The sequence below is a fragment of the Lissotriton helveticus genome, chromosome 11, assembly GCF_964261635.1.
Source record: "Lissotriton helveticus chromosome 11, aLisHel1.1, whole genome shotgun sequence".
In the NCBI taxonomy this organism is placed as follows: domain Eukaryota; kingdom Metazoa; phylum Chordata; class Amphibia; order Caudata; family Salamandridae; genus Lissotriton; species Lissotriton helveticus.
In genome coordinates, this window is record NC_136072.1 from 473,533,185 (window position 1) to 473,553,560 (window position 20,376).

General features: G+C 48.2%; 1 protein-coding gene across 2 annotated transcripts in view; it reads left to right on the forward strand.

The window, feature by feature from the left end:
- LOC144791380 (glypican-5-like) overlaps positions 1-20,376 on the forward strand; it is a 1,511,072-nt gene that overhangs the window by 1,288,560 nt on the left and 202,136 nt on the right. The gene's annotated exons all lie outside the window — the stretch shown is intronic.

The window sequence follows — 20,376 nt, forward strand, 5'->3', positions numbered from 1 at the left end:
ATATATTTATTGTATAGAAGGGTTCATACGAGGCAGCAGAAGCATTTGTAAAAGTGATTAATAGAAATAAGATCAATTTATACACTTCACAGCACACATCAGTAAGAGGGAGGTAAGCTTCCTGGGCTTAATGGTATACATAGAAGCGGGAAGGATTGAGACAAGACTATATCGCAAAGAGACAGTGGGAAATTCCGCACTTCATGCAAATAGCTTCCATCCTAGGCATCTAAAATCCCATATGGGAAGATGTTAAGAACGAAAAGTAATTGGAGCAATCCAAGGGAGTTATTAAGATGTCACTGGGAGCTTATAAAAAGATATGTTTAGAGGGTGTATGACAGGGTAAGCCTGGGGAATACAGCTAAGGAAGTGAATGTAAGAAGAAGGGATTCTATACTCTTCAGCAACAAGACAAAATATGTGGTTAAAAATGCCATAAGACTGATTACCACCTATAATAGAAATGAGAAAGAGGTCAGTGCTATTATAAAGAGGCATTGGCATTTGGGTAAAGAAGACCCTATCATGGGAATACAATTGGATAGATCCCCATTGATTATTATAGGAGGGCATTCTCCATGAAGGATGCATTAGTGAAAAGCAGCCCAGAGGTAACATAACAGACAAATTTGGCTAAAGGAAAGAAAGGGTTTTTGGAAATGCAGTAGATGCAAAGCTTGTAGTATAGGAATCAATATGATGGAATATCAAACCCCATTCAGTGACACCTTAATACAAATTGGGGGCCCTATAACTGCAAAACCGAGCATGCTATATATGCCCTGGTTTGTGTATGTGGACTTAGATATATAGCCAGCACTGTATTGCCGGTCCACATGCAGATTTTACAACACATGAGGGCAGTGAATAAGAAAAAACTAACATACCGAGTAGTTCAACATCTGTTAGAATGTCACAATAATGACATTTGTTACCTTAACTTTTTTGTCATAGATGCCCTACCGAAAAGCTTGAGAGGAGGCAATTAGGAGCAGTTGCTAAGACAAACAGAAGCACTGTACGTTGTCAAATTAGATACCAAAGCACCAAATGGGTTAAATGTAGGGGAAGAACTGTACACATTTGTAATATTATTTGCAGCTTAATTTGCTGTTTTTGTATACTAGAGGGGAAAACACATGACAGAAGGACCAATACGAGGTGACAAACTGGGGTCCATAAGTAGACGGGGTTGTTTTAGAGTGTTTTAAGAAAAAAGGAACAAACGTATATGGCGATCATGTTGTATATGTCTGCTACATACATGAAAATTAATAGTAATTGATCTAATCCATTGTAATTGATTGGGATGTAAAGTCTTCGGTTTAGATGAAAAAGTCCAAATTAGCCCAATTGGACACAATTGTACGAGTGAACCAATAGATTAAAAATGATTTAAAAAATCTGGGGCCCAGATAGTAGTGTAAATTGTGCCCACTTTGGGCGTAATTATTTTAAACAAATAGATCATGTTGGCAATGAGTAATAGATCATGTATAATGTGGATATGTGATAATAACATGAATAATATGTTACTCAATTTGGGAAACATCATCAGAATTTTTTTTTAAATAAGGTCCCAGAAATATCATCAGTGGATTGGCATATGTATATCTAATTAATAGTATATATCAATATGAAATGAAGGATAGTAATGTATTGTGTTGTTATTCGATTTAAGTTTAAATTTCAACCCCGCAAAATCCCAGTTTAGAACAATGAGATAGATGATGCACTGAGTGTGTCTTCTGTGAACATGGTAACATGTTATTTAAAAGAGATTTTAGTGATGCAGCAGGTTTGTGATCAAGGCCAGTGTTGTCGCCTAAAGGTGTCATGGCAGAGTGTTGTGCGAAATAAAGACTTTCGATAAAAAAAGCTGGAGTCTGCACTTGGTCCTTCCGGATTACAGGGAAGAGACGGAAGGTGGAGAATATATATATATATCTATATATATCAGGAGAAAACACAGAGCTCAACTTCGTCTTCGTTTTAAGCATGACCTTTATTCTTCATCTGCGCTGCAGCATTTTAAACCACTCCTTTCCTTACATGTTTCTGCTTTGACAGCCTTGATCACAGGTGAGTGATGTTTGATACTCCCAGTGGTCACATGGTCCGCAGTGCCAAACTACAGGCCCCAGGGTGCACCTCCATACATATTTCATAGCGTGGCACAATAGCGTTTTTCCCTGCAAGTGTCCCGAAAATTCATTCTCAAATCCAAGGTGCATACTGTTCCAATATTTTTTGCCAAGTGCACTCTGTTTTTTCCCCTATCTCCACGACGTTCAGATTTTATTACTTGATCATTTGAGTAATTTTTATGTTGTTGCCAGTTGCTCTTGTGAAGTTGTTCCATGTTTTTTGCTACTGCATTACTCCTGTCTTTGGTAGCCGTGGCTCTGCTGTGTTCTGATGTCTTCCAACATTCTCTTTTTGCTTTCTATGTAGCTGTCACGTGTTTGGGTGCTACCTTTTCGCCCTCTAGTAGAATGTTAACCCTCCAGTCTAGTTGTCCAGCCCTTAAGTGGGCTGTCCAACTTTACTTAATTTATCTTCATGTTCACTGTATTAGATTTTGCTAATTATGGACTCACTTTTTATGTTAGTTAAGGGTTATTTTCTCACAAGTGGATGTATTAGAGTGGAGTAAATTAGAATTGGGTGGATGAGAGTGTATGGGAGTAGATTAGAGTGGAGTGTATTAGAATCTGTTGGAAATGGGATCCCTGGCTGGCCAGGGCTTTCGCCAAAGTCAGTCAGAGACCACCACTATCAAGTCAGGGCAAGGGAGTTACACGCCAAGATAAACCCTGCTCACCCTCTAGGTAACGTGGCGCGAGCAGCAAGGCTAAACTTGGAGGCGATGTAAGTTAAGTATTTGCGCACGCACCCCAGCAACAACCCAGGACCCACCACAAAGGAAACTCCACACAAGGTTATATAAAAATAGCCTTTGTATTACACCAAAACACATTAGATAAAACACACACTTTACAATGTGCCAGAGGCACGGGCAGAATTTACAGGGGATATGTACAAGACAGGGCCACCTGGACCACTGTCAGGAATCAGAAGTAACACTTTCAGAAATAGCACTTTAGAATGTAAATCACTGTAGCACAAAATATAAAAATAGAGCACACAACCAGTAACTACTGGTAACCAGGACCTCACTAGCACCACCTGTACTAGGGAGAAAACAACCACCTACATATCACACTACCTGTAGGGGTGTGAGAACACAACACATGATGCAATGCATAACAATACATTCAGAGGTGTAAAAACAAGGCACATGACGCATAAAAATACATTCAGAGGTGCAGAAAATGAACAATTGCGCCAAACTCACAGAAGTCACCACCTGTGACTGTCCCTAGGCCAACTGGCCTCTCTGGGGCTAGGACGCCCTGTGTCCAGTGTCCAGGGGCCTAAACGTAGCAGTTGCCCACAAAGTGCTGGGCAACTGGTGCAAGCAAGATGGGCCAATCGTGGGAGCCTCACAGGCTCTGCAGAAATAAACAACTGTCCCCTTGAGCCTCCTCTGGGCTCTAAAACCAAAAAGATGCAGCCTCACTGGGCTGTTGGTGTCCCTCACGGGGTACCCGGGAACACTGGGGGTGCCTAGAGCCTCTCTTAGGCTCGAAAATGACTCGTGGTGCCCTCAAGAGCCTCTCACTAGGCTCCGAACACCAAATGGGGGCGGGGAGCCTCTCAGGGCTCAACTAACAGATTATGCCCCCGGAGCCTCGTTGCTCCAACAAACAAATGCTGCCTTGGATCGGGAGCCTCGACAGGCTCTGGCAGCAACTGCAGCGGGTGTGGGGCCCCTCCCTCTGGGGGGCTTAACTCGAAATTGCCCCACAAGCCTCGTCGCTCAAAGAAAGACTGCCCCCTCTTTGTTGGAGTCCCACTCGGGGGACTCTAAAGACACCAATGCCCCCAAGAGCTACCAAGGTGAAGCCCCACTCACCGGGACTCACGAGGCAGCTCCTCTCTGCTCTGGCCTCGCTGGACTGCTTCACTGCGGCCCTCGGTGCGCCTCCTTTCGCCGGCGGCCGGGGCTCTCCCTCGTGAGAGCCTCGCCGGCCCGATGCAGCCGGTTCCTTCCTCTCGGGCTGCGGGGGCGGGACTTCCGGTCGGCCCGCTTTCTGATTGGCCGGCCAGAGAGGTGCTTCCGGGTCGCCGTGGGCAGAGCGGCGGCCCGAGGGAAGCTCGTCTTGTAGTGGCAATCCGGGGGTAATCTTAATTATAAAGCGAGGTGGGCTCTCGCTATGGGGGCCACCAAAAAATAGCGGCAAGGTCCCTGGCGAGGTGGGCACTCGCCAGGGGCTTCGAAAATCGGCAAAGAACAGGGCAATGCCGGGTGGCCACCGGCCTCTACAAATAAAGCGCTCCCAAGCGCTACAGCCAAAATAGAGCGCTCTTAAGCGCTAGAAGCTGGACAAAGCGCTTCCAGGCGCTGGGGGATCCAAAAGCCCAGGGACCAGCACCAAAGCTCCCTAGGCAGGCAGGGGAGCAAGGCTGGGCCAGGGGCCAGCTCACTGGCCCTCCAGGCAGAGAGGCAGTCCAAGTGGCGGTTCCTCCTGGCCCCAGCAGCAGCAGCCCCCTCAAGTAGGATCAGGAAAGAACAACTCTGTGGGGACACAGCCCCATTTTTATACACCATTTCCTTTGTCTCAGGGTGCAGGGTGGGGGCAGAACCAGTCGCAGCTGGTTCTTGAGTACTCTGTTTACCTCAACCATCCTCTCTATTCACTGGCAGGGCTTGGGTCATTAGACACACCACAGGGGGGGCGGAGCCAGCATTGTGTGGGGAAAACCCAGCCCATCCAGGACACAGGTACACTCCTCCCACACATCACTCATGCTAATCTCACACTCACCACCGGGCAGACCCATCCAGACTTCCTGGAGCCTGGCATGCCAGCCAGCTCCAGCCAATCACGCTCCAGCACCCTCACTGCACACGTACAGCCATGTCTAGGAATGATACTTCCCCACTAGACACATACAAGCCGCACATACCGTTGCGCAGCATTCATTCTCACGAGTTCACACATACCAGACTCAAGCCTGTACACCCCACGCATCAGGAACTACCAGGGACACATACATTCCCTATGCATTCCTATGGGCGGGCAGGCCTAGCTCAGCACATGCACTCAGAGTGCGCACGCACTTTCCACTGGGACACAGTGAAAGTGCGCAGAATCCAAAAATCACCATCACCAGGTCACCATTTAACGGCAAAAAGTCTAGGGGTGAACCTGCCCTAAGGGCCAAAGTCCAACACAACCCCCTTTCAGCCAAAACGCAGGGTAGAACAATCACCACCGTGATGGACTTCCCTGCTTGGGGCGATAGAACACGGACGCGGGCCCGCAACTGCAGGGACACCCTCCTGTTCTACGCCACGGTGAACCCATGGGATTCCTTCTCAACACACTGTCTGGACCAACTGGACTACCCCACTGGTACTCCCAAGTTGTCCGCGGCCAGGACCAGGCCCTGGGCCACCCAGGTGCCACTGGTCCTTGCCTATTCGCAGAGCGGGGGGTAGTAACCCCTGGCACATAGGAGCCATTCTCCACTCTTCCTGTCTGCAAGACAGGACTAGACTGCCACTGGTTCTCCAGCCTAGGGCCTACAACCTCAGGCGGACCAGGAGTCTCAGGGAAGGCTCTCCTCCCCTTACCTCTTCTCCTAGGGTTCCTCCTCCTCCGGCGAGGGGTACACCTAGAACGCCATTCCAACCCAGGGCTTATCCACTCAGGTTGCACTGGGGTCAGAGGTGGGCTCTCCCACCCTCTGCACCCCAATTCCAGAGGTCTGCCCTCTCCCACCTGGAGAAGTTCCTCTGGAAGAAGAACCGGTCAGGACACTGGTTACAGTCGTCCTACCCTTCAGGTCAGGCTGATCCTGAACCTGGCTTTCCAACCTCTGGTCTAAAACCTTCGGTGGAACAATTGCCTGGCACTCCAGGACTTCTGGGGACACGCACACAATCCCCCTGAGGCTAAAAAATGACACATCTGTTGTGTGACTGTCTGTCTGGCGCAGATCTCCCGCCCTCTGTCCACCTGACAGTGCGTGACGATCCCCCAGACCAGAAGTGGCGCCACCCGGGTCACTACACGGGAACCAAGCCCAACTGGGTAGTCCCTGACCCACTGGTCCTTCCACTGGGGAACTCCCCCAATCACTCCTCACTCTGGACTCCTGTACCCTCCCTATCGGAGCGGTACTGCCAGACTCTAGAACCACAGGAGCTCTGTTTACAGACGCTCCAGGTCCTCTACTCACTAGGAGATCTTCCTCAAATGGACTAACAGGACAGCCTAGGTCCCCAACCTGGTGTTCCCTAAAGAAACCATCCAAGTCCTGAGGCAGGGCATCGGGCACCTGGGGACCCTCGGTCACCCACTTACTCCTGCTCCACTGAGCCAGGCAGTGAGCCCCTACACCCTCCTCGCTATCCTGGGACCTAGCTGGGCTACACTGAGCCTCTTCCACCACGCTGGGCTGGAAGATCCCAGAACCACTACTTTTGGAATCACTCCCTAATGACTCTAGAGAACCTCTGGCCCTTTCCCAGCGGTCTGCTTCCACGGCCAGCTACTCTGAACAAGGAGACCCATATTCCAACAGGTGTTGGCGCAACTCTGGACAACAACCACTGAGCACCTGCTCTTTGACAATCATATCAAACAGTTTCTCAAAATCAGAGTCAGTGTGAACCTCTACCCAAGCCCACAGTGCTCCATGACATTCATCCTCAAACTTCTCCCACGACTGGTAAGGCAGCTTCCTACTGCCCCTGAATTTCACCCTTAACTCTTCCTCTGGGGAAACAGGTACCAGACTGGGGGAACTGGGACTGGGATTTCCTACACTGAAATCTAAATAGCTGCCACCACTGGACTCAACCCTCCCTGGAGAATCCAGAAACTCAACACTGCGCGCAGGGGATAGTCTACCCTCCAGAGCTACTTTGCCTCTGGTGGAGGCCCTCTCAGCCTCCTCTATCCTTTCCTGCACTAAGACCCTCTCAGTCTCTAGCTGTTGCTTCTTAACATCCAGCTGTTGCTTTCTAATGCCCAGCTGTGCCATAGCCTGGGCATGCTCCAACCTGAGCTTTTCTAAAGCCAGCTGGTGCTCCCTTTCTCTCCTCCTATCTTCCAGCTCCTCTGGGGACAGGTAAAGGGATGAGGCGCTGCCTCCTACGCTGGACCCAGCAAGGGACTCCCTATCTATGGGGTCCTCACTATCTGGTGGCGTCCCTGTGCTATCATTTTCTTCCTCCTCCTCAGACTCTTCAGGGCTCCCCTCTGACCCACCACCCTCATGGTGTGAGACCCGGGCCCTCTCCGCACTGTGCTCACGCTCCCAGTCATCCTTCTGCCATTGGATCAGGTTACCCCTAAGTTGGGACTGGGTGTCTGACTCATTTACTGCAATGTCTCTCTCTTCGCAAAACTCTCTCAGTTCATGCCAAAACAGACCCCAAACATTAAAAGCAGACTCCATCCTGTCAAGATGCTCACAGACACGTGCAACACAGGGGACTTAACTGAAGCAAGAGTCCAAATTACCAAGGTATTCAGCAAGTTCCCTACCCCAGAGAACTCACACTCACTTGCTTAGTGCCACAAACCATTCATCCACACACAACCCTCCCCTCGGACTGGTAAGGCAGTTTCTACCACCCCTGATTCCTCAACCTGACCACAAGTGACACAGGTACCGACTCTGGGCGCAGGGCGGGGGACAAATGTACTGACACAATTGCACAATGATACCTTCAGGAGAAGAAAATATGAAACTTCAAAAAAAAAACAATCCCCTAAAATGTGGTCATCTAAAATGCAGAGTTTTGTGGTATGGCCAGTTGCCACTGTGGTACACCGCAAACACAAATCCTCATCCTCACCGTTTGCCGCCAATGTTGGAAATGGGATCCCTGGCTGGCCAGGGCTTTCGCCAAAGTCAGTCAGAGACCACCACTACCAAGTCAGGGCAAGGGAGTTACACGCCAAGATAACCCCTGCTCACCCTCTAGGTAATGTGGCGCGAGCAGCAAGGCTAAACTTGGAGGCGATGTAAGTTAAGTATTTGCGCAGGCACCCCAGCAACAACACCCAGGACCCACCACAAAGGAAACTCCACACAAGGTTATATAAAAATAGCCTTTGTATTACACCAAAACACATTAGATAAAACACACACTTTACAATGTGCCAGAGGCACGGGCAGAATTTACAGGGGATATGTACAAGACAGGGCCACCTGGACCACTGTCAGGAATCAGAAGTAACACTTTCAGAAATAGCACTTTAGAATGTAAATCACTGTAGCACAAAATATAAAAATAGAGTACACAACCAGTAACTACTGGTAACCAGGACCTCACTAGCACCACCTGTACTAGGGAGAAAACAACCACCTACATATCACACTACCTGTAGGGGTGTGAGAACACAACACATGATGCAATGCATAACAATACATTCAGAGGTGTAAAAACAAGGCACATGACGCATAAAAATACATTCAGAGGTGCAGAAAATGAACAATTGCGCCAAACTCACAGAAGTCACCACCTGTGACTGTCCCTAGGCCAACTGGCCTCTCTGGGGCTAGGACGCCCTGTGTCCAGTGTCCAGGGGCCTAAACGTAGCAGTTGCCCACAAAGTGCTGGGCAACTGGTGCAAGCAAGATGGGCCAATCGTGGGAGCCTCACAGGCTCTGCAGAAATAAACAACTGTCCCCTTGAGCCTCCTCTGGGCTCTAAAACCAAAAAGATGCAGCCTCACTGGGCTGTTTGGGTCCCTCACGGGGGACCCGGGAACACTGGGGGTGCCTAGAGCCTCTCTTAGGCTCGAAAATGACTCGTGGTGCCCTCAAGAGCCTCTCACTAGGCTCCGAACACCAAATGGGGGCGGGGAGCCTCTCAGGGCTCAACTAACAGATTATGCCCCCGGAGCCTCGTTGCTCCAACAAACAAATGCTGCCTTGGATCGGGAGCCTCGACAGGCTCTGGCAGCAACTGCAGCGGGTGTGGGGCCCCTCCCTCTGGGGGGCTTAACTCGAAATTGCCCCACGAGCCTCGTGGCTCAAAGAAAGACTGCCCCCTCTTTGTTGGAGTCCCACTCGGGGGACTCTAAAGACACCAATGCCCCCAAGAGCTACCAAGGTGAAGCCCCACTCAACGGGACTCACGAGGCAGCTCCTCTCTGCTCTGGCCTCGCTGGACTGCTTCACTGCGGCCCTCGGTGCGCCTCCTTTCGCCGGCGGCCGGGGCTCTCCCTCGTGAGAGCCTCGCCGGCCCGATGCAGCCGGTTCCTTCCTCTCGGGCTGCGGGGGCGGGACTTCCGGTCGGCCCGCTTTCTGATTGGCCCGCCAGAGAGGTGCGTCCGGGTCGCCGTGGGCAGAGCGGCGGCCCGAGGGAAGCTCATCTTGTAGTGGCAATCCGGGGGTAATCTTAATTATAAAGCGAGGTGGGCTCTCGCTATGGGGGCCACCAAAAAATAGCGGCAAGGTCCCTGGCGAGGTGGGCACTTGCCAGGGGCTTCGAAAATCGGCAAAGAACAGGGCAATGCCGGGTGGGCACCGGCCTCTACAAATAAAGCGCTCTCAAGCGCTACAGCCAAAATAGAGCGCTCTTAAGCGCTAGAAGCTGGACAAAGCGCTTCCACGCGCTGGGGGGTCCAAAAGCCCAGGGACCAGCACCAAAGCTCCCTAGGCAGGCAGGGGGGAGCAAGGCTGGGCCAGGGGCCAGCTCACTGGCCCTCCAGGCAGGGAGGCAGTCCAAGTGGCGGTTCCTCCTGGCCCCAGCAGCAGCAGCCCCCTCAAGTAGGATCAGGAAAGAACAACTCTGTGGGGACATAGCCCCATTTTTATACACCATTTCCTTTGTCTCAGGGTGCAGGGTGGGGGCAGAACCAGTCGCAGCTGGTTCTTGAGTACTCTGTTTACCTCAACCACCCTCTCTATTCACTGGCAGGGCTTGGGTCATTAGACACACCACAGGGGGGCGGAGCCAGCATTGTGTGGGGAAAACCCAGCCCATCCAGGACACAGGTACAGTCCTCCCACACATCACTCATGCTAATCTCACACTCACCACCGGGCAGACCCATCCAGACTTCCTGGAGCCTGGCATGCCAGCCAGCTCCAGCCAATCACACTCCAGCACCCTCACTGCACACGTACAGCCATGTCTAGGAATGATACTTCCCCACTAGACACATACAAGCCGCACATACCGTTGCGCAGCATTCATTCTCACGAGTTCACACATACCAGACTCAAGCCTGTACACCCCACGCATCAGGAACTACCAGGGACACATACATTCCCCATGCATTCCTATGGGCGAGCAGGCCTAGCTCAGCACATGCACTCAGAGTGCGCACGCACTTTCCACTGGGACACAGTGAAAGTGCGCAGAATCCAAAAATCACCATCACCAGGTCACCATTTAACGGCAAAAAGTCTAGGGGTGAACCTGCCCTAAGGGCCAAAGTCCAACAGAATCCATTAGAGTGGAGTGTATTAGAGTGGAGTGGAGGGGGGCGGGGTGTATTGGAGTGGAGTGGATTAAAGTGTTGTGGAGTGGATTAGAGTAGAGTGGAGTTGATTAGAGTGGAGTGAATCAAAGCAGAGTCTATTAGAGTGGAGAGATTTTGATTGGAGTCGATCGGAGTGGATTAGAGTGGAATCTATTGGAGCGAATTAGAGTGGAGTCTATTGGATCGGAGTGTAGTGGAGTGGATTGGAGTGGAGTAGATTAGATAGGATTAGAGCAGAGTGGATTGCAGTGGATCTGAGTTTAGTGGAGTGGAGAGGATTGGCTTATATTGGATTGGATTCGATTAGATTTGAGTGGATTAAGGTTGAGTGGATGAGAGTGGGTTAGAGTGGATTAGAGTGGATTGAAGGGCAGTGGAGAGGATTTGTGTGGATTGGAGTGTAGTGAATTAGAGTGCAATGCATTCCAGTGGAATGGAGTGGAGTGGATTGTAGTTGATTAGAGTGGATTACATTAGAGTGGTTTTGAGAGGATTAGAGTGGAATGTGTTGGAGTGGATTAGAGTGGAGTGGAGTATATTTTTTTAGATTAAGGTGGATTAGAGTAGGTTAGAATGAATTGGAGTGGAGTGGATTAGGATGGGGTGGATGAGAGTGAAGTGCACTGGAGTGGAGTTGATTGGAGTGGGTTGTCATGGATTCAATTGGCTTGGAGTGGATTGGTGTCGATTAGAGTGGAGTGGATTAGCATCTATTAGATTGGGTTAAAATTGATTGAAATGGACTGGAGTGGATGAAGGTGGAGTGGATTAGAGTGCAGTAGATTAGAGTGAAGTGGATTGAACCGGATTAGAGCAGAGTGGATTGCAGTTGATTAGAGTGGGTTAGAGTTGATTAGAGTGGATTGAAGTTGATTTGAGTGGAGTGGAGTAGAGTGGATTAGAATGGAGTGGAGTGTTTTTGAGTGGAGTGGACTAAAGTGGATAGGAGTGGATTGGAGTGAACTGGATTTAGTGGCTTGGATTATAGTGGCGTGGATTATAGTGGAGTTGAGTAGAGTGGATTATAATGGAAGGGAATAGATTGGAGTGGATTAGAGTGGAGTGGATTAGAGTGGAGTGGATTGGAGTGGATTAGAGTGGTTTGAAGTGGAGGGGAGGGGTTGAACAGGGATGGAAAGGGGTGGGTTGGAGTGTAATAGAGTGAAATAGAGTGGATTATAGTGGAGAGGATTAAAGTAGACTGGATAGAAATGGTGTGGATTCGAATGGAGTGGTTTAGAGTGGATTTGAGTAGAGTGGGTCGAGTGGAGTAGGGTGGACTGTATTGTAGTATATTTGAGCAGATTAGAGTAGATTGGTATAGATTCAAGTAGATTTGTGTGGATCAGAGTGGAGTGGGTTAGAGTGGATTGGAGTGGATCAGGGTGGAGTGCACTAGGGTGGAGTGGGTGAATTAGAGTGGCATGGATGGGAGTGGATCAGAGTGTATTGGCCTGGATTAGAGTGGATTGGAGTGGACTGGTTGGAGTGGATTAGATTGGAGTAAAGTGGATTAGGGTGAAGTGAATTAGAGTGGAGTGAATTTGAGTGTAGTGGATTAGAGTTAGGTGGATTGGAATGGAATAAAGTGTAGTGGATTGGAGTGTAGTGAATTGGAGTGGATTAGAGTGTGAAAAGCATAGTGCTGTGCAGTTGTGTTAGGTGTGGCTTCAAAGAAAGCGCTGCAGTATACAAACTGTTACTGCCGACCCCCTTTGTGGCAAGTGACATAAATGGGGTCAATATGCTTGTTAATTTACAATGATTAAAATGACCAAACATCATTGCAGGACTTCAATTCCCAGCGTGCCTTGCAGACAAGGTGGACACATTTTCACGTGCCTTTAGCTCAAGCACTACTGGTGTGGCACAAGTTTTAGCATTAATGTTACTGCAACCAGGTCAAGTAAGTTTTGTCAGGTGACAGAGTGTGTGTGCATCAGAATATGTATCTTTACTGTCAAATTATTCCTCAGTGCTTGTGTTTGACATGTGCGAAGATAAGTAAGTGTGTGTTACAATGTAAACACATCCGGGTACATAACGTAGACGCTACAAACTTGTAGCCATTGTACACTAGGAGAAAACCATGTAGGCAAAGTAGTTTTTTTTAAACATATATCTAGGAAACAAATAAAGAAACACGAAAGTGTGAGTGGGAAGGGGGATAAATAAACACAGACAATGGAAACACTACCTAAATCACAGCACGATCAGCGGAGGGACAATTATTAAGGTGAATAATTCTGTTTTTGGTCCATGCTCCACAGAAGAACATGAAGTGACACTAAGGCAAACACTGGCCAATTAGGAGGCAGCAAAGAAGTGTGACAATTAATCTAATGAATAGTTATACATGAACGGGCTTCAGACCTCTTACTGTACACAATAGTGTCTCCCAAGCAAGAGCACATAGGCTAGCGTATTCTGCTCACGCAGGCTGAATTTAAAAAGTGCATGCGCTCAGTACCTGCGTATTTAAAGCAATGGTTTGGGTGGGAACTTGTAATTGTCATATAATTGCACAGCACACTCTACAGCTTTTTTCTACACGACCTAGGAGCTCACTGTGTTTTACATTAAACAGACACATATTTACAATAAGAAGCACATAAGATAAAGTACCTTCCTTGCAGTGGCAACGTCCATTCCACTGCAGCTAGGCCTTCTTTGAGATGATGGATGTCACTATTTACACACATCAGAATTTATACTCATATTGCCTTCTTCCTCATCTTTCTTCGGATCAAAACAACACATAACTTTTCCTGTGTTCTTTGAGTCTAGTCCTTACTTGCGGAAGAACAGACATGTCCTCCCTTCCTTATGTAACACTTCTATCCATGCTACAAGTGAAAGGTAAACGCCCTACCTGACTCACGAGTCTGTCTTATAGACCATGACAGCTGCAGATCTGAGGGGATTGGTTTGTGGTATGCTTAATTGTATTTTTTCAAGCTGGTGCTTGTGTTTGGAATTCACTTCTCTACTGCTGACTACAGAGGCATGGTCTGTAAGCGCATCTCCTTTGTTCTAGTGGCTATGCCCTTGGCAACAGCCTTACTAAAGATGGCTCTTCTTTGCAGGCCTGAGGCTCTCTTGAAACTGGTTTGACCCAGTGAAGGGAACACAAAGGATCTTTGCATGCTCAATAGGAGAGATTATTGTTCCAAGATCAGACTCAAAACACATATAGTGAGTGAGGGAGAGTAGTGAGCAATACATCTGCACTGGGCTACACACACTGAGGGACACCTATCATGCAGTACTCCAGTTACTCATCAAATCAAATTTGTGTGTTTAACACCTTAACCACGGCGGTTTTTTAGCCGCAGTGCGGGCGTTCTAAAGGGCGGGTGGGGCTGCGTCGGCCGTTGGCCGTCGGCAGCACTGGGGAGGTAGTGCTCCCAACGGCCAACGGCAGCACGGAAGGGGTTAATAAAAACCATTACAATATATGTACAACTGATCATCGAATTAAGACAACCAAGGGCCATATTATCAAGAATGGCGATAACATTGTCGCTGCTTTAGCAGCAGGAAACTGCAACTAAAGCGGCGATAAGGGGCTTGATACTATGCCCTAGAGAATTCCAACAGAAGCCCAGGTCTGTGGTCCTTCACACCAGAACCTGGAATTCTCTAGGGCATATTATCAAGCCCCTTATCGCTGCTTTAGCGGCAGTTTCCTGACGCTAAAGCGGCGATAATGTTATTGACGTACTTGAGAATATGGCCCTAAGTCTGTGTCTGCTGGTCTTAATTAACAAAGGCCAAAATACAAATGGTAATTCAATTCTCAGTTCCACAATTCATTAATCATTGGCAAGCTACTTAGTAAATTCTAAAACATATATAGAAAGATCAAGAAACTACACCTATCTACTAAATGTGCTCCTTAGTGGTTGGACCGTTTTTTTTCTCATAAAGAAGCCACCTTTATGTATTTAACAACTGTCCATATTAAGCTTGCATCCTCGCAATTTGGACATAAATTGACTTCTTGGATTTGGAATCCTCGCAGCTGCTAACTCACAGTTGACTTTTTATGAGACAGGCTTTAGGGGATTATGCTGCACAATGAATAATATTTTAACAATTTCGATCCTAATAGATCGCACTATCTTGAAGGCTCACTTATAGGCCTGTTTTGTGAATTTTAGTGCTGCCTTCAATGGTGTGAATCGTGGGAATTTGTGGAACAAATTGAAATGCTGGAGAACAGCTGGCCAAGAATCGTAGGCCGCCCAAGTGAACAATAGCACATAGGTAAAAACTAAATTATTGAAATGTAAATGTCTTTGGGGCTGCATTTATACAAAAAAGGAACTGAAACAGGTATGCGTGCTGGCCCTCTTTTGGTAGTTCCACCAACGAGGAGAAAAACGAGTGAACACTATATGACTTCACTATCTAAACATTATCTCACAATGAGTGTAGTAGTAACTGCATCAAAAACTGGACTAGCAAAGACCCAGTGGGCCCAGTGGTTCTAGATGAGGGAGCCTCACCCACTCGTTTGTGGCATACGTCATTATAGGTGTCTTTATCTCATCATAAGGTAAAAATACATGGACTGATTCAACCTCCTACTGAAGGGATTTCTTCATAAAGTGAAACTAGATAGGCAAAGCGGTCCAGAAATTAGAATTACCTTCTGGGTAAACCCCCCAAAGTTTTTTTATTAAGGGTACCCAAGGCAAAATTAAAAGCAAATAGGGATGCATACTAATTCCTGTGACTCCAGCATCCTTTATAATAGCAACATGTTTCAACCTGTGTGTTGCCTCTATGCATCAAAGGCTTCTTCAGGGCTGAATCTGATCACTACCTAACTAATTCAAGGACTGATGGATGCAGGGTTCAAAGTCCTAATCTGAGGACATTACCATACCTCGCAGTTTCATGGGTTCGAAATTAACGAAATCTAGGGGAACATAAAATCACAGATAGTACATCATAATTATTATGTACCCCTTACCTGAATATGAACATGCAAGTGCTGTTCCCTTGGTGACAAAAGGTGAAAGCACTGCAAAGAAACACAGCAAGTGAGAGGGGGCGAGTACAAGCGCAGTCTGCCATACAGCGTAGCTTACTGTGAGTTATCATGTCATTTGAATCGGGGGGGGGGCACCCTCTGTAGTCATGCTCTTAAGTAGGAAAAAAGGTTGCCAGTTTTGTTTGTAAATTTTAGAACTGCTTTGAACGATGTGATTCGTCTGACTTTGTGAGAAAGGTGGGGAACAGCGGGCCAACTATCGAAGGCCATCCAATTAATTATACGACACATAGGTACAAATGAAATGAGGCCAGTGTACATGACTTTTGGACCGCACTTACATGAACCAAAGAGGTATGTCTGCTGTCACCTCTGTTGGTTAGCCCAGACACTGCTAGCTTTGCTTTCAGGTCCAATTTTTCCTCCTAAACTGGTCATCACACATGCATAAGTTACAATATTCTATTGATCCGGTCATTTTTGACCAGACCAAAATTAGCTTGGTAAATCCAAAGATTTTCTTTCTTCTTAGTGCTGAATATAAAGAAGATATGAGCTCTTCTAAATCAGCCAAGCTATGTGGCTATAAAGATGAATCTGTATCACTTCTGATGTCTTTGTACGTTCATGATGGAGAAACAAACATTTACGTCGCACCGGTTTAGTACATCATTGAATGTACTTCTTTGACACTATGGGGAATATTAGCAAGAAGCTCGTAAAAATTATCGCAGTTTTGGCGATAATGGCCTTGATAATAAGCGCTATAGAATTCCAATAGAAACCCAGGTTAGATTTGCAGGACATCTAACCTGGGCTTCTATTGGAATTCTATAGCGCATATTAGCAAGCCCATTATCGCCGTTTTAGCTACAATTTCCTGCAGCTAAAATGTCGATAATTTTAATGGGCTTCTTGCTAATATGGCCCAATATTTCGAATATGAGGTGGGCCAATTTACCAGTTTTGCAGGGAGTAATTCCCTTCCGGGACGACAAAAGATTATTGATACCGTATTTCCACTCTTCTTGCAATAGAATCTGTACCCTTTTTATGTGGGAGGACCTACCAACCAGGAGAGGCAAGGTCTCAAATCATGACCACATTAAGCTCTTAAACCTCCCTCTCCATAATTCCTTTTTTGGTTGCGGGTAGTTCACTTATTTAGCACCAAGGTCCGGTGGCACTCAGGGAAACTTACTAATTCTAGGCATTTCTAAAAGATAAAAACCAATGGGAATCCAGACCTGTGTGGCTTGCAACCATACCAGAATGTATTCTTAACCAGAATCACCACCAAATATCAGAGTTGTGCTTAAAAAACACACTTGTCCTCTCACTCCACAGGAGAGGACTACAGTACCATCTATCGCTCATTTCTTTCAATTCCTTCCAATTCTTCTGATAGCATTTTTATTGCATTCATACCTTCTGCTACCTTTAACCTCCTTCCTTCATCCCTGCCTTTTCCTGCATCGTTAAGTTATTCTCATCACCTTTGTTCACTGATTTCTTCCATAGATTAATCTTCCTTCTCTTTCCTAATAATCTTTCTTCTATTTATTTAATTCTGTTTCTTTACTTGTTTATTTTCTATGTTAATATCCATCCTGTATTCATGACTTATTCCTGCAGTTAGTTTTAGCTTCATTGTTTAGTTTATTTTTGCACCTCCTCTTTATTCTTCATCCCTCTCGTCGTACATTCCCTTACTACATTTATCCTTCTTCTCTTATAGTCATATTTATTCTCTTTTCTGAAATGTTTTCGTCTTTCATTCTTCTCTTCCTTTCCTCCCATTTCTTTCTTTCGACATTCTCTTTCAACTTCTCACATTCTCCCTACCTTTTGTTCATCCGTTTGTTCATGGTACTAGAACTACCTTTTCAACTGAGGTACCGAATCCTATAGAACCATTTATGGTAAAAGTGGTTTGACCTTTGTGGGTGATTTTAATGTTCACCTTGACGAGAGTGCTAACAAAGACTTCACAGCACTGAATGAGACCCTGACGGTTATAAGGCTGTCCCAGTGGTTACAGTACCCACTCATGTTGCAGGGCATACCTTAGATGGTATCTTTTCGAACAATCCTCTCTTATCATTCCAGTCCATTTATCCTCTCAGTTGGTCAGATCATGGAGCTATTTTATTTTTACTCACATTTGCTTCCGTATGTGGGAAATGTTCAGCGTCTAATGTCAAGGCCTGCCGGAGGAACTGGAAGGGGGTATCTGCAGAAGCTTTGATCACTGCTCTAGGCGGTATGCCCTTTGAGATACAGGATAATGTGAACAAGGGGATAGCGGACTTTGCAGCCTGGCTGGGTTCGATTCAGAAAAGGGGGTGGTGATGAACAGAGTGTCTGAATTAAGCAGACCACTCTTACCCATTCCAAAGATCAAGGCTTGATCCATCACCGTTATTTAGCTCACTGCCCCATCCCAGCTCAGAACCTGGCTATATGCAAATTAGTCTGTCCCTGGCCCAGTCCATCATGGGAACAGGGCAGACCAAACTACCAAGCCAATTCTTCACCAGAAAGGAGACAAGATTCCGGGGACCGGTTTCTGGCATTTCAGCCGTCGTCTGCCCGGCTTGCTTGAATCCTGATGGAGCAGTGAGCAAGGGACTCATGTCTGAGTATACCCTGCCACACCTATAGTGGCCAAAAACGATTCAGAAAAGGGGGTGGTGATGAACAGAGTGTCTGAATTAAGCAGACCACTCTTACCCAGTCCAAAGATCAGGGCTTAATCCATCACCGTTATTTAGCTCACTGCCCCATCCCAGCTCAGAACCTGGCTATATGCAAATTAGTCTGTCCCTGGCCCAGTGCATCATGGGAACAGGGCAGACCAAACTACCAAGCCAATTCTTCACCAGAAAGGAGACAAGATTCCGGGGACCGGTTTCTGGCATTTCAGCCGTCGTCGGCCCGGCTTGCTTGAATCCTGATGGAGCAGTGAGCAAGGGACTCATGTCTGAGTATACCCTGCCACACCTATAGTGGCCAAAAACGATTCAGAAAAGGGGGTGGTGTCCGTTCGCTTTCCTACCTGGAACGTCTATCCTGTGTCTTATCCTGCCCCGGGAAGTATTCTTTGGTAGACTATGGAACTAAGACATTTCGCTGGCACTTACCGTCTGATCCGTTTGTTCCTAGGTGCCGCGGATCCTGAGCTGCGCCCTTGTTCGCTTCGGGGCCTCCAGAGCGGGCGGGCCTGAAACTCCTCGGAGGCGCCCGGGCGGGGCGGAGCGCTGTAGCCGCCCCTTGGTGGCGGTGTGGGCTCGGTCGGAGAGGCCGATGTGCAATTAGACCGGTTACGGCTCTCCGGGCCTGGTCCGGCGGTCCTGCGGCCTGGTGTTGGGGTGCTGCCTTCCATGGACGGGGGTTGACCGTGTATGTGGCTCGTCTCCCCTTTGTTCTCCTGTCCGGCCATCTTGAGTCCCTCCGCCCGGACTCGGAGAACGGAGCCGGTGGCGTGGGGGAGCCGGCGACCCTCCTTATTCTGGTGGCCCGCCTTCCTGCCCTGGGGGTGCCTCTGCTTGTGGTCGGCTGTATCCTGTGTGACCCCGCTTGTGGCCGGGCGGGGGTCGGAGATTGCCGCGGCCCCGCCGGGCTTTCAAGATGGCGGCCGGCTCCCTGTCTCTCAGCCTGGCCGAGACTGGCGACGCTGGTTTGCTGAATACCGTAAGGGTGAGCCTACGCTTGGCGACATTCTCGCCGCCTTGCGCTCCTGGAGTGCTTCCATGACCGCACCTATCGCTGAACTGGAGGATGATCATTTTGCCGGACCTGCTGGGCCCCCCCCCGGTGTGTGCGGCTTCATCGCTGCTGTGTGCTGCTGGGACTTTCCTGGAGGTCGTGGACCCGGCGGCTGCCGCTTGTTTGGGTGTACGGAAACCCGCTGCCCTCAATCATCATGTGCTCTCCCCTGTGCTGGGGGTCCGCCCGCCGGGTCCCGTCCGGACCGGTCTCGTTGGACCTCCCATTCCTTTTTTGCCTCGAATGGCCGAACGAAGATCCTGTGGTTGCTCCGCCGAGACGACTTTCCTCCTATTGTCGGCGGAACTGTGCCTGCATTACCTGCGGTGGTTGCCGTCTTTTCCTGCTCATCCGGGTCGAAATCGATATGACTTATGTGGATTGACGATTGGACTCCCTGCTATTCACCTCTGGTTCCTCATGATCTGGTTCCTTGTGCGTTGGATGCCTACGGCTTTGGATAGACGAGGACAGGGTTGAGATGAACTTGCCTCGGTGGACTATTATTTTGCGGTATGGTCGGATGATCCGTTTGTGACTGTATGACTATGTTCGATTCTCCTTCATGTTCCTGGAGCTTATCCTTGTAATTACTATCTTCCCGTGGGCTCTGAGTGTGTTCGGACGGGGGGGTGGGAGCTGATGGTTTTGATTATGTGGCTCCTCTCCCGTCGTTATTTCCCTACTTCCCCTTCTTCTTTTTGTCTTTGTGGTTCTTTCTTTACTTTTAACTCTTCTATATTTCGGGTTTCTGGTTAGGGCGACAGGCACGCTGCTGGGGGGTAGGCCATAGCCTTCTGCAGGGGTGCAGGGTGGGGTGTGCGGGGTGGGGGGGTCTGTCATTTTGTTTTTTCCCCCTTTTTTTCCTTTTTTGGTTCTATGGCCCTTATGTATCCCCTTTTTTCGGGACGCGGTGTCGGCATGTGGGCCCCCTGGGGTGTTTTTTGCTAGCATGGGCCTTCTGGTCTCCCTGCCGTCACGGTTTACTACGCATTTCATTACTCCTGTTACAGCTGGTTCCAT